The 15,003-nt window shown below is 39.8% G+C and overlaps 1 long non-coding RNA gene across 1 annotated transcript in view; it reads right to left on the minus strand.

The window, feature by feature from the left end:
* The window catches only part of LOC311630502, a 760,408-nt gene that overhangs the window by 452,798 nt on the left and 292,607 nt on the right, over window positions 1-15,003 (minus strand). The window contains exon 2 of the long non-coding RNA XR_014796387.1: window positions 4,866-4,926. This is a non-coding gene — a long non-coding RNA (uncharacterized lncRNA). The remainder of the gene's footprint in view (window positions 1-4,865; window positions 4,927-15,003) is intronic.

The following is a 15,003-nucleotide window of genomic DNA, read 5'->3' on the forward strand; positions in this document are numbered from 1 at the left end:
CTTCCCATTCTATGTTTTAGGATACATGCTTCTAGATTTATTTTTAAACAGCCAAGGAGAAATAGGGCATCAAAGAAATACAAAGGATTGCAAGAAAATATTATGAACAACTATATGCCCACAAATTGAACAATCTGGACAAAATGAACAAATTTCTAGAAACATCTTTAAAAACTGAATCAGGAAGAATGAGAAAATCTGAGTAGTCAGATTACAATTAATGAAATTGAAGCAGTAATGGAAAAAAAAAAAATTCCTAATGAACAAAAGACCTAGGTCACATGGCTCACAGGAGAATTTTACCAAAAATTCAAAGAACTAACACCTATCCTTCTAAAACTACTCAAAAAAATTCAAGAGGGAAGACTCCCAAGATCATTTTATGAGGTTAGCATTTATCCTAATCCAAAACCAGATAAAGACATTATGAAGAAAGAACATTTAGGCCAATATCTCTGATGAACATAGATGCTAAAATCCTCAATATAATATTACCAAACCAGATCCAGAAATATATTAAAAAGATCAGAAAACATGATCAAGTGGAATTTATTCTGGGGATGCAAGGTTGGTACAATATTTGCAATCAACAAATGTGTTATAGCACATGGACAAAGTAAAGAATAAAAAGTAATATGAGCATTATCAATAGATACAGAAAAAGTATTTGATAAAATCCAGCACCCATTTATGATAAAAATTCTTAGCAAAGTGGGAATAGAGGGAACATACTCAATATAATAAATGCCATATATGATAAACCCACAGCCAACATCAGACTCAATAGACAAAAACTACAAGTGTTTCCCTTAAGATCAGGAACAAGAGAGATTTCCTCTTTTACCACTCTTCAACATGGTACTGGAAGTTCTAGCCACAGGAATCAGGCATGAAGTAAAAAGCATCCAAATTGGAGAAGTAAAATTGTCATTGTTTGCAGATGACATGATACTAAAGATTCCACCACAAAAAAACTTCTAGAACTGATAAATGAATTTGGCAATGCAGCAGCAGCATACAAAATTAACACCCAGGAATCGACGACAAATGATCCGAAAAGGAAACTAAGAAAACAATCCCATTTACAATCACATCAAAAAAATAAAATACCATCCTGGCTGGCGTTGTTCAGTGATTAGAGCATCGGCCCACACATCGAAGGGTCATGGGTTTGATTTTTGGTCAAAGGCACATACCGGGGTTGTGGGTTCAATCCCTGGCCCTCGTCAGGGTGCATGCCCCAGTCAGGCAACCAATCGCTGTGATTTTTAAAAAATATATTTTATTGATTTTTTATAGGGAGGAAGGGAGAGGAATAGAAAGTTAGAAACATCAATGAGAGAGGAACATCGATCAGCTGCCTCCTGCACACCCCCCACTGCAGATGTGCCTGCAACCAAGGTACATGCCCTTGACCAGAATCGAACCCAGGACCCTTGAGTTCCCAGGCTGATGCTCTATCCATTGAGCCAAACCGGTTTCGGCCGATGTGATTCTTACATTAATATTTCACTATCTATATATCTACCTATCCCCATCCCTCCCTCTTTTATAGTCTCTCTGAAAAGCAGTGGTGGGTGGGAGGGGGGAGGCAACAGCCTCAGGTGAAGATTAACAATAACAATCCTCAAATAAATAAAATAAAATAAAATGCCTAGGAATTAAATTTAACCAGGGATACAAAAGACCTGTACTCAGAAAATTATAAGACACTGAAGAAGGAAATAGAAGAAGATGCAAATACATATATGGAAGCATATACTGTGTTTATGAATAGGAAAAATTAACATCATTTAAATGTCCATACTACCCAAAGCACTCTATAGAATCAATGCAATTCCTATCAAGATACCAATGGCGCATTTCACAGAACTAGAATATTCAAAATATTTATATAAAACCACAAAGACCCAAATAGCCACAGCAATCTTAAGAAACAACAAAGTTGGAGAAATCACACTACCTGATTTCAAATTATACTACAAGGCCACAGTAATCAAAACAGCATGGTACAAGCCTGAAAACACTCAGCTCAATGGAACAAAATGGAGAGACCAGAAATAAACCAACAACTTTATGGTCAATTAATATTTGACGAAGGAAGCAAGAGCCTCCATGTTACTCTTGTGCTATTCAGGAATGGGGTAAAGATAGTTGATTCAATAAATGGTGTTGGGAATGTTGGACAGATATGTGCAAAAAAAAAATGAAACCAGATGGTAGACTCGACACCATAAAAATCCTAGAAGAAAACCTAGGCAGTAAAATATCAATCTTTCTAGTAGTGCTACTTCTTCTGATATATCTTCTCCAGCAAGAGAAACAAGAGAAAAAAATATGTAAACAAATGGGACCACATTAAAGTAAAAGGTTTTTGCAGAGCAAATGAAACCATCAACAAAATGAAACAACACACTCAATGGGAGAATATATTCCCCAATGATACAGCTGATAAGGTGTTAATATCCAAAATTAAGAACTGTGTACAGATGATGCATTATTGAATTGTGCACCTTAAGTTGGTCCGAAGGTTGTGGGTTATTGTTAAGCTGAATTGTGCACCTTAAATCTATAAAATTTTATTAACCAATGTCACCCCAATAAATTCAATAAAAATAATTTTTTTTCAAAAATTAAGGAGAAATGGATATGATAGCAAATTCTGTGCACACCAAAATTCAGGGACTGCCAGAAGGGCATGGAAGCTTACCCTTGTGATATGTAGGACTATGCTATTCAGGAATGTCACCCTGAATGAAGGCACAAATGTGGGCGATTACTAGCTCCCTCGTCGCTCTGACATTTGGTAGAGATGGAATTTATCTCTCTCTGAAGACAAAGCAACAGAATTCTTGGTGGAGACTTAAGAATGCTCAAATCATGTCTCTAAACTGGCCCTTAAATTCCAATAGTTGTTTATCCCAGGGAAAAATAGCCACACCCATAAACATTAGGATAATTCCAAAATCTCTGGAAAGTCAACTTCATTGCCCAGTAAAATATCTATGCCAAAGTTATACTAACGTTTTCTGCACATGTACTTTAGTGCCAAGTGGTGATTAGTTTCATAAGCATTTAGGTTTTTTTTTTTAAAGAAATGAACATCTGAGGTTTTTAGAAATGTTCAGAGAAATCATGCTATTCTATGAACATAGTGCTATCCTGAATTGATTCCTAGAGAATTTTAGGATTTCAGTTTGTTGGCTTTTTGTCAAGTCTATGTTTAAATCTTCCTCGAGACTAGAAAAATAAGCTAAATATGAAAATACACATTTAGTTTGTTTACTGATTTTTAAGAACTTTTTATTTTAAAATAATTTCAAAAATTTGGAGCTGCTCTAGAAATGCAAAGAATACCCCCTTATATCTTTTATTCACTAATTTCTAACATTTCCCCATATTGACTTTATCTCTCCCATTCTTTATATCGATTTTTTTTTCTTGAGACAAACTTTTGAGAATAACTGTTGGACATCATGTAGCTTTACCCCAAAACATTTCTATGTCTCTTTCTAGAAACAAGATAATATTTTCACAAAACAACAGTATGATTATCTAATTGAAGAACCTTAATATTGACCAAATACTGATATCTAATACACAATTCACATATACTTTTCTCCAATTGTCCCACTAATGTTCTTTACGCCATTTCCCCCATCATCTGAAACTTAATCTAGGATCATGCATTGCATTTACTTATCGTGGCTTCCTTTTGTCTTGCTAATCTTTTATAATGGCATTATGACCCATGAACACACTTAATATTTAGTCAGGTTGGTTAATACTGCCTTGGACTGGAGAGACTTAGGGAACACAAAACTTAGAGTTACCGAGTTAACAGAGAAAATGGTGTTGAATGATTTTACAGAATACTTCATTTTAAGATTTGATTATTAATTACCATCTGCCAGGATAAACAGACAAGGCTGTTTAATATGCTGAAAAGTATGTTTTCTCCCTTGGACAATTTTGAAGAAAAGCTCTATGTTTCCTTGAGGATGTTAGTGCTTATTCCATCTATTATTACAATATTGCCTTTTTTAAATTTTACTTCCTAGATTATTTCTTTAAATATCCTTCCTTAATAACTGGTGCCTACATTCTGATGATGTCTGGGAAGGCACCTTAATTTTAATTAGTTACAAATCCCTTTAGCCACATGGACACATTTTAAATGACTTTCCTTTCAAAGTACAATTGTAATAGGAAGACCTTGGCCTTTGGAGTGAAAGAGATGCTAAATTAGGTTTCCACCTTTCGCTGATATTAGGTGAACTACTACACCTTTCTCTTTTAGCAATAATTCACCAGAATGGTGGCTATTGATATTTGGGAAGCAATATAACGTTCTTCAAAATCACACGGGCCCCTAGGACCCAGTAATCTGGTTTCAAATTCCTGCTCTGCACTCACTGGCCCTGGGATTTGAGCCAACATATACAACTTTCTAAATTCCATTTTCTTTATTTGTAAAAAGGAATTAATAAATATGTATTTTCCTAACGGGGTTAATCTATTAAGTGAAATAGTCTTTATAACATGTTTAGTAGAATTCCTAAGATAAAACAAGTGCCTAATACATGTTAATAATCTATGGATGAGTGTCTTGTCATTAATAATAACAATATCCACAAAAAAATGGTAAAGCTTCTTTAGATTACAAAGAGAATATCTTTCTCATAACATTGTATCTTCTGTGTGTTCTTTTCCTCATTCTTTCAGTGCCCAACTGTTAGGTTAATCTCAGTTAGGACTTCATAACAGTGACTTGTCCACCCCTCCTTCCATCATTAAAAAAATAATAATTTCCTTCAGTAAAGACTGAAATTTACCTTCAAACAAAGAACAGGCCAGAGAAGAACAAGAGCAAAAAAAAAAAAAAAAAAAAAAAAAAAAAAAAAAAAAAAAAAAAAAAAAAAAAAACTTCACTTAGCTCTGAGGTTAGAAACTTAAATACATTTAATACCAAAGTGGAGTTACTTCTAATTAAATGAACTCAACTGCCACTCACCGCCGAGTTGCCAATCATGGTGATTCCTCTTTAAGCTAATAGTCAGGGACAGCGGAACCAAGTGAACAACAAACAGAAAAGGCTGGTCTCCAATGCGGCACAGGAGCCCACAATGACATGGGTCACCCGGTGACGGATTCAGACCCGGCCCACATGCACTCAATGGGGAGGATTAGGGAACTTAAAAGCACATGGCTTAGCCTTTGTGCTCAGTGTTCAGTCATTCCACACTCGTGCAACCACAGAATGTCAGAGCCAGTGTTCTTCTGGCCCAATGACTTCGTTTCGGTGGCATGAAGAAATCAAGACACTTGAAAGGCCGCTAAATTAGCACTGGCAGAGTTGTGCTAATGCCTCCCGTGTCCTGACTGCTACTTTGGTGTCACTGTTTGTGACCCGGTGGCACTATCGATGTTTGATCGAGATTTTATGAAATATGTAACATCCACTGTTGTAGTTTATTGCATTTTTTTCTTTTATCTAAAGAAAGGGAAATTATATAGCGGCCACTGTTACATTTGGTTGTGTATTTTTTAAATTGGAATTTGTTCATTTTTATCTAAAAAAGAAAAGGCTTTTAAGTGGTAGGTTTTTTTTTCTTTAATAAGCCTTCAAATAATATAAATTAGTTACAATCAGTTCCAAAGTAGAGTGTCATAATTTAGCCATAAAAAATAAAACTCACTATATTTATGTAACAGTTATCAGAAGTCTACTGTGTACAAAATACCAGGAACTACCAAAGAGATTAAGTCCTTTGTTCTGCACCTTACAGAGGTTATTTGCTTCACATAAAAAATGAAAGATCTTACTTTCACACTGTTTAAATCTAATAGAAGAGATGAAAAATATACCCAAAATTAGGAAATAAAAGATAGAATATACAGAGTATGAGAAAGATTGACAGTAGCAAAATCTAGAGCTGTTTGGAGGGAGGAAAGTGGTTGCTGCCCGGAGTGGCTTTCATGGAGGGGGAAGCATTGGCCTGACACAGAGTAGGAGCTGAGCAAGTGCAGATGAAGCAGGAAGGATGTTCTGGCCTGGAAATGAGGAGTAAAACTGTGAACGCCCTAGGTGTATATAGTCAACAGTGAAGATCTGGCTTTTTTAAGAGATAAAGCTAAGCAGGCAGTTTGGGGTGAGATCATGGAAATCTTGAATCCCAAGCTGAGCCTTAAACACTTAATTGCAGGACTGGCTGAAAAAAGGTACAGGGATTAAGAACAAAACAACAATTCATAGACAGACAATGTATGGTGAAAGGGGGCGGTGGGAGAGGGTAAAGGGGCATCAGTGGTGTTGGAAGGACACTTGACTTGAGGTGGTGAACACAGTACAATGCACAGATGATGTGTTATAAAATTGGATGCCTTAAACTTATATCATTTTATTCACCAATATCATCCCAATAAACTCAATCTGAAAAGAACAAATAGACATCTTTAAATGAATGGTAGATTCATTGAGGTTCAGTTTTTTCAATTAGATTCTTACTTTTTAAGTAAGTCAAGGTTCACATGTAATTGTAAGAAATCATAGAAAGAGGTCCCATTTGCACTTTACCCAGTCCCCAGTGCTAACATCTTGTAAAACTCTCATACAACAGCACAACCAGAAGGTCAAGGTCATTACAGCCAAGATACAGAACATTCCACTATCACCTAGATCTCTCCTGTTGCTCTTTTGTTATCACATCCTGTCCCTCCTCATCCTTAATGTCTGACAATCTCTACTCCATTTCTACAGTTTTGCCTTTTCAGGAATCATACAATATGTAACCTTTTGGGATTGACTTCTTTCTCACTCAGCAGACTTCTCTGGAGAGTCACCCAAGTTGCTGTGTGTACCAAATCCTAATACATGTAAAATACATGATTGCATTTTACTGTTTGTAATGGGAACTGTCTTGACAGGTCCTAAGACAGATAGCTTTACAGAGAGTGGGTTGTTTTTGTTTTTTCTCTTTAGAAACATCTGAATGGAGTTAAACTGTCTTATTGTGCCCCAGCCAAGCCTGAGTATAAAATGGCCATGAAAAGGTGGCTGAGCAGGAGGAGGGTCTGTTGGCAGAAACATCCAATGTTTCATTTCCCTACTATTGAAAGTGTAACTGAATCTCCTTGAAGTTCTAAATTAGATTTGCAAAAATAAAAGGGACAAATCTTTCAGTATCCGTGTTAGAAATGCAACAAAGCCTTGAAAAGTCCGGTGCAGGGCCCCCTGGGAGAGAGGATGCCTCTTAGACAAATGGGTCAGGAGGTTTTCAACTCCATGTGTCTTCTTCATCTGTCTCCATTCATGAATCCTTCCCAGAAAGCCTGAGGCGGAAATCATGGGACTTGGTCCCCAGGACCTTTTGACCTACTGGTCCTGACTTCCCTCCAACAGAATGGCCCTCTCCAGTTCCTCCCTCATCCAGAAATTAGGTTGACCCACATGAACCTCGCTCTTTCTCCTCCACCTGCTGAATCTAAGACCACCATTGCACACAGCAGCATGCCAAACCCTCTCTTCCAAGGAAAAGCCCGGTGCACAGAACCCCACGAACACCATGCAACAGCAGCAGCCTCGCCCTTGCTGGACACTGAGTTCCCCAGGCACTACTCCGGGTCCAATTACCGCCTTACCTCACTTCCTCCCCTCAGCACCCAGATGAGACCATTACTGATTCCCTCTTCTTGTGGGTGAGGAAACAGACTCAGAATTTTTAAACTGCTAATAAGTAGCCATGAAGAGTCAAAGCCTGGAAGTCTAACTAACCCCTCCTCCTAACCCCCAGTTCTTAACTAATAAACCCTATTAACTGGGCATTAGGCTCAGTCAAGCAATCACAAGCCACAGAACATTATTAGAGAAACATTTTTTTTTTGCATTAAGATTACTTCAAAAGTCATTGAGGTTTTTCAGATTTCAAATAAATATTAAAAAGAAAAATAACATATAAGTACAGACCACTCAGCAAGGGCTGTTATGCTCTTACTGTAAAAGTGACCAGACGTCCCACTTTTTGTTAACAAAACCAGGATTGTCCTGCCAAAAGTGGGACGTCTGGTCACCTAATCTTTCTGATTTCTGGAAAAAAGGTCCCCAAGCCAGTGTTCTTGGTGGCAGGTACTCCCCTGAAGACACAGTTGTTGGTTCTTTCATGTCTCCTTAGGGCCCATTGTCATAAAAGGGCATGTAAGCAAAGCCATCATCTCCTACCCTTTGGCCCCACCAGCCAAATATGTACCCACATATCCCCCTGTCCAGTAATATTCAAAACAATGGTCTCCACAAATCTAGTGTCCAAAATCTTATTCGGCCAAGAGAAGTGATTATGGTACTTCTATAACTTGTCAAGACCTTTAAGCTAATCTCAGCTGATTTTCAAAGATTAAAAAAAAAAAAAATCATTAGAGTTCATCTCCAGCAATAAGGGGAATGTCAAGGTAAATCAAGTCTTAAGGAAAATAGTAGAGAAGGAAATACTTAGATTTAAGATTTTTTTTATAGTTAAATTGTGGCTAAGGGAAAATTCAGGGCAAGATTAGGATAAATGAGGAATGAAAGCACAGGGTGGTTGCCAGCATGGATGCTGAGGTGGGAGGAAGAACTGTATGTTATTGTAGTGTTAAGGGTGGCAAAGCTTCTTTATGACTTAAGTCCATGGTCACCTTTACCCAGAAGCCTCCCTCCCAGAAGTCTCTTCCACACTGCTAGTCAGTTGCCTGTCCTATAAATTCCAGAGCACACTCAATCTCTCACTTAGAAGTCATTGTTCCCAAAGTTAACCCTGTTTACTTGCTTGTTCACACATTAGACTGAGACATGACAAGCTGAGGTTTGATGCTGTGCTTTTACATTCCTAGATCCAGTAGAAACCTCAGTGCTTATGAGGAGTTCAGAAACAAAACTTGTAGGATAGCTGAAACTGGTTTGGTTCAGTGGATAGAGTGTCGGCCTACAGACTGAAGGGCCCCGGGTTCGATTCCGGTCAAGGGCATGTACACTGTTTGGGGCACATCCCTGGTAGGGGGTGTGCAGGAGGCAGCTGGTCAATGTTTCTCTCTCATCGATGTTTCTAGCTCTCTATTTCTCTATCCCTCTCCCTTCCTCTCTATAAAAAATCAAATATATATATATATATATATATATATATATATATATATATATTAAAAAACTTCTAGGATAAATTTGCACTGACACCCTGTTCTTTTGCAAGCTCTGGTTAGGCTTCCAAAGAATACATTTTACATGCAAAACATGTACGTTGCATTGCCCATGACTCTAGGTTTTGCCATTTGCTCTTCCCAGTCCTCTTAGCTCTGAGGGTGAGGGGCAGGATTTGGACCTGTGGTCAGGGAATGGGGGCTAAGAGAAAACCAGACCTGCACATCCTTGCACAGGCCACAGGTGGAGAAGAGTAAGCTCTGCAAATCAGAAGTGCACCCTCTTACAGGAAATACCGTGGAGATTTTGTCCGCGAGGGCTGACGTTAGCATCACACAGGCTTGCTTCGAAGAGCCGGCACCTCACTCGGATATGAATAACTGCGCCGCTTTGCATAGACTAACCATTCTAGGTTTCACTCTCTCCATCTCATCAGTGAAATGGATACATAACACAAACCTCAGAGGGTGGTGAAAATTAGTCCACGTCATTAACGAACTTAGCATGGTCTTCTGCACATTGTCTGCAAGTCATGAGAGTCCGCAGTGAAATCATTAGCTGCTCCATCAGTCATGACAGTGAACATTTTTGCTGCCCTTCACATGGCACTTTCACACACATTGTTGTATTTGATTCCTGAAACATCTCCTGAGGTGAGCTTGGAAGGCACCGATATCCCTCTGGATATATAAGAAACCGTAACTTCTAAGCGATCCTGGTTTGGGATCACACAGGTAAAACGTGATGGCACAAAGATTATGCTGAAATCTTTTGATTTTATCCCTTGGGGGCTCCTAGACAGGCCCCCCAACCTTAGTCATTGTTCTTGCTCTCACACTTAAAGTCAGAGCCCACCCGAGAAGCAACCCTGGCAAAGATCTCCAGTTCCCTCTGGGGGAAAGGAAGGAAAGAAAGAAGGTGGTTCCTACACGCTGAGGCAGGGTGACTTACCCAAGAGTCTCAAAAGAGAGCTGCATGGGGTGAGTTCTGCATGGGGAGTGGCTGCACATAAGGGGAACAGGTCTCCAGGCTGCTAACATAAGGAACCCATACCTTCCCTCCCACAGGGCTGTTCCGTTTTCCCTTCAGATTTTGCCTGGACTCTTACAAGTTCCCTTACCATTTTAACACTATGCAGAGCATTGGGGAGGGAGGCTAGGGGAGACAGTGTAAGAATGGAAGGAACAAGCCAGAGAGTACCCTAGAGTGCTCTCTGTGTGGGGCCCGAGAATTCGATCACCGGTCCCTTCGAATCCAAAAGATGGACAAAAGCTCTGAAAGAATGTCTGAATGGTAATGGAGGTGGGACACCAAGGAAATGTCCAGGTCTTTCATCCAAACAAGTATTGGAAGCAAAATGATCGTTATTAAAGAGCCAGAAGCCCTCCCCCACGCCAGATTGACAGCAATGAGCATTCTGAAATGTAAAGGCTCCAGTCCTTGCAAATCCCAGACCTTTGTGAAGAACTGAAACTGAGAGGTCTGTCGTCGTTTCTCTTGGGGCAGAAAGGGCTGGGGTACATGAAAATGTTTAGCTGCAACCTGCCCTTGGGATAATTGCATGTTCTGAGCAGCATCAAACAAAAAGGCAGCCTCGACTTTATTGGCATGAGGTGCTATTAGGTTGTCAGGAATCCTGTGATCTCAAACTGCAAGAATAGGCAGAAAATGTACAGAGGATATTGAAAGATTGCAGGATATTCTCTCCATGGTTGCACTCTCACTTTTTTCCCCTCCATCATTTTGAGTCACATTCTGGAGGGGAAAAACTAGGTGGGATTTTTTCCATAAGACAGTTGGTGTAATTTAAAGAAAAAAGGAAATTTTGCTGGGCTTATAAAAGTCTCATCCCAACTCCTGGTTTATAAGGGTTTTTTTGTTTTGTTTGTTTGTTTTGATTTTAAGACCAAAGAACTGTAGGTAGCTATGCCATGATTATGCGCAGCAGTTAAAAGGAAGCACTGACATTGCATTTCTGTAAGTTGTCCACATTTCAATGAATTTTCCAGGGCTTTTTTCGGTTGGGCCAGATTGTTTGCCACAGATTTGAGGAGAAAGTCAGAATAAAATGGCTGCAAAGTGTCAAACTCCTCCTTCTAGACACAGAAAATCTCTTTCTAAAACCTGCCATGAGGATTTAATTCTCGAGGGATATAGCATACATTTTAATCCCAGACCTGTTATTCTCTAGATCACATGTGTCAAACACAAGGCCCGTGGGCCAAATCCAGCCCGCCAGGCCTTGCAATGTGGCCCGCACCGCGCTGTCATCACTGCACTCCGCTGTCAGTTTATGACATTGTCAGTTTATGACTGTTCAGTAAACCATTCGGCCCCCGATTTAGGCTGGATTTTAGATTTTGGCCCCTTCTCTGATTGAGTTCGACACCCCTACTCTAGATAAAGACACTGAGGCTGTGCCCTAGGCAGTTTGGCTCAGTGGATATAGAGTGTTGGCCTGCGGACTGGAGGGTCTCAGGTTCGATTCCGGTCAAGGGCATGTACTTTGGTTGCTGGCACATCCCCAGTGGGAGGTGTGCAGGAAGCAACTGATGGATGTTTCTGACTCTCTATCCCTCTCCCTTCCTCTCTGTAAAAAAAAACAAACAAAACAAAAAAAAAACAAAAAAAAGCAACACAATGAAATATATTACAAAAAAAAGATACTGAGGTTTCAAGGGATTAAACAGGATGGTTATTATCACACAGCAGGTTTTGTGGCAGCTTCTTGTCCATAATCCAAGATTGCTCATTTGTAGACTCAATGTGTCCCAGTATCATGATACCTATAACTTTTCTAAACAAAAGCTATTTGCATCTTCAGGTCGGAAGTAACTTGAAAGTTTCTGGTACACATGTTGCTGGTGGTTGTTTTGCTAGCTCAGCATGGGCCGGGGAACCAGTTTTTCTCCACTGTCCTCCACATGGTTTGGGGAAGTTGGAACCCAAGCACTTCCTCTAACTTCTGGGATGGGTATTAAATCTGGCCAATCAGAGTCCTTTCTTATCTTCTGGGTTTGGGGACTGTGGTGTCAAGTTAGGCAAATGGCCCCAGCGAAGCCAATCAGAACACCGCCTGGGATAATGGCTGGGATTATAGAGAATTATTACTAATACACTTGGCATATGGAATAAATGAGACTTAGAGGACCTACTTGGTTGGGAGCTTTATTTTTACCTCCCACAGTCTCCTTTCGTGGGAAAATTTTTTCTGATCCTTCATGAAAACTCTAATAGACTGATGAACCTTTTTCACTCTCAGGGAATAAAAAGTTCTTTACATTTGCCAAAACTGGTTTGGCTCAGTGGTAGAGCGTCGGTCTGCGGACTGAAAGGTCCCAGGTTCGATTCTGGTCAAGGGCATGTACGTTGGTTGTGGGCACATCCCCAGAAAGAGGTATGCAAGAGGCAGCTGGTCGATGTTTCTCTCTCATCGACGTTTCTAGCTTTCTGTCTCTCTCTCTCTTCCTCTCTGTAAAAACTCAATAAAATAATTAAAAAAATAATACTTTGGGATACATTAAAAAAAAAAAAAGTTCTTTACATTTATTTTTATTTTTTGTTAATCCTCACCCAGGGACATTTTCCCATTGATTTTTAGAGAGAGTGGAAGGGAGAGGGAGAGGGAAAGATTAGAGAGAGAGAAACATGGATCTGGGGTGGTGATCAAGCTTGCAATGGAAGTATGCGGCTTCTGTGTATTTTTTCAGAGTAATTCAGCATTTAGAACGTCAAGGCCCATTTTTTAGCAAAAGGCCCACCTTTCCTCAAAAGTACAACTGCTTGCCATATCTTCACTAGAGCCATGGAGGTCAAACACTTAGACTGGAAAACAGTGAGAACATGGTCTTTTCTCCGTGTTCCTCTTTTTCCCCAAATTATACCGTTCTCTCCTCCCTTCCCAGCTTGGTAAACAGTTTCCTTACCCTAAAGCTCAAGTCTGAGCTGGAGGTCCGGAGAGGTGAAAGGGCGTAAAGAGGGAGCTTGGTGTGGGAAGTCCTTGCCTGCCTGGGCCTGCCGTGTTCTGGCTTTGTGCTCTCTGCTCCTGACTCTCTCCTGTGGCCATTTGTGCAGGGGTCTTTGGAGACCTCCCATGATGGGATTCTTATACTATCCAAGCCTTCAACCAGATGAATATTTTTTTTCATTAAGCCTAGAACCTTATTCTTACCACAGCCATAAAACGTCTACAATTCAATCTTTCTTTCTGAGAAAATCTAAGCGAGCTGCTACCCTGACATAAGTATTGTTCACACACAATCTGTTGCAGGCTGACCTGTGCCCCCTCCATCCCAATTTATGTGTTGAGGTCCCAGCACCCAGTACCTCATACTGTGACAATATTTGGATCCAGGGCCTTTAAAGAGGTAAGTTAAAATGAGATCACTATGGATGAGGGTGGACCAATATAACCTGTGTCCTTAAGAGATGATTAGGACAGAGACCCATGGAGGAAAGACCTTGAAGGATATGGCACAAAGGCAACCATCTGCGAGCCAAGGAGAGAGGCCTCAAAAAAAAAAAAAAAAAAAAAAATTAAAAAGCAAACCTGTTGACATCTTGATCCTGGATCTCAGCCTCCAGAACCATGAGAAAGGAAATTTTGTTGTTTGCTCAGCCCAAGGGAAACACTTAAGCATCACTCTCACTGTCAAAGTTGGGGAGTGCTAACATTGCAGCTATTCTCCTTCACTCTACTTCTAAGGAAGCTAGTAATTTCCTGTCATGCTCTAGATTTCTGAGGAGAGAGTCCACTGCAGGGGAAACTGATTACGGAAGGCACAGAGGAAGCTCTAGGAGTAATGTCTTTAAAGCTCCCCCATTCAGACATTCTCACAAAGTTTTCTCCAGGGAAATCTTTCTCCCAATTCCTTACTATCACACAAGCCAACCCTTTTGAAAATGGCAAGAGATTTCCATCACTGTACAATTTATTTTTGGTTAACTCTTCGCAAATTCCACATATGGTTTTAGCGCCTCTTTTGTAATGCAATAGATATTGAACCTCAGCCCAAACTTTTATTTATCTAGAAATAAAGTTATGTCCTCCCTGGCAAGAGCTTAGGTAGCATTAAAGTCAGCTCTCTAAGAAAAGTATAACTGGTAGGTGGAAAATATATTTCTGCTCTTGGTGTCGGCCATACCTGAGCAGGCTTTACATTGGGACATTTCAGTTAAGTAAGCTTAACTTCAGAGCCAGCATTCTCATTGCTTGCTTCCTCATTTCCAAGGTTACAATGGAAATAAAAATTAATCTCTTTGTAAGGGCTTATTGTCAAGTGCTGTGTTATTGGCTTGTTCCAATTTCATTCTTTTGTCATAAAACTGGAGGTAGTTGCAACCGTGGCTGAAGAGCTGGGTGTGGTGGTGTGAGCTTAGAGTCTTCATTATTCAGAAGATTGGGCAGAAATTGTGAGTTCCTCTGGGTGTGCAGTTTTGACTAAGGAGGAATGAATGGAGACTGAGGTGGTCTGAAGTTGGGCAAATGACCAGAGCCAACAGTCTATGAGCTTTGGCCATTGCAGTCTCCTAGGTGATTAAGTTTTTAAATCCTTGCATTTCATAATAATGCAATTATTTCATAATAAAGTAATGTGAATACTTTCACTGAAATATTTTCTATCTAAACTTGACTCTCTTGTTTCTATAGTCCATTATGCCAAATGAGATTCTCAATAAAATTTTTCCTTGGGAATCACTATATTCAGGTAGAAGTACATTTATTTATATGGACAGGTTTGCATACAACTTCATGAGGTTTGATCTAATAACTTAAGAACCTCCTTTTTATGTGATTAGAGGATAGAATGGAGAATTGTGCGCGAGCGCGCGCGCAC

Source organism: Pipistrellus hanaki (assembly GCF_964339955.1).
Source record: "Pipistrellus hanaki genome assembly, chromosome: 11".
Taxonomy (NCBI): Eukaryota; Metazoa; Chordata; class Mammalia; order Chiroptera; family Vespertilionidae; genus Pipistrellus; species Pipistrellus hanaki.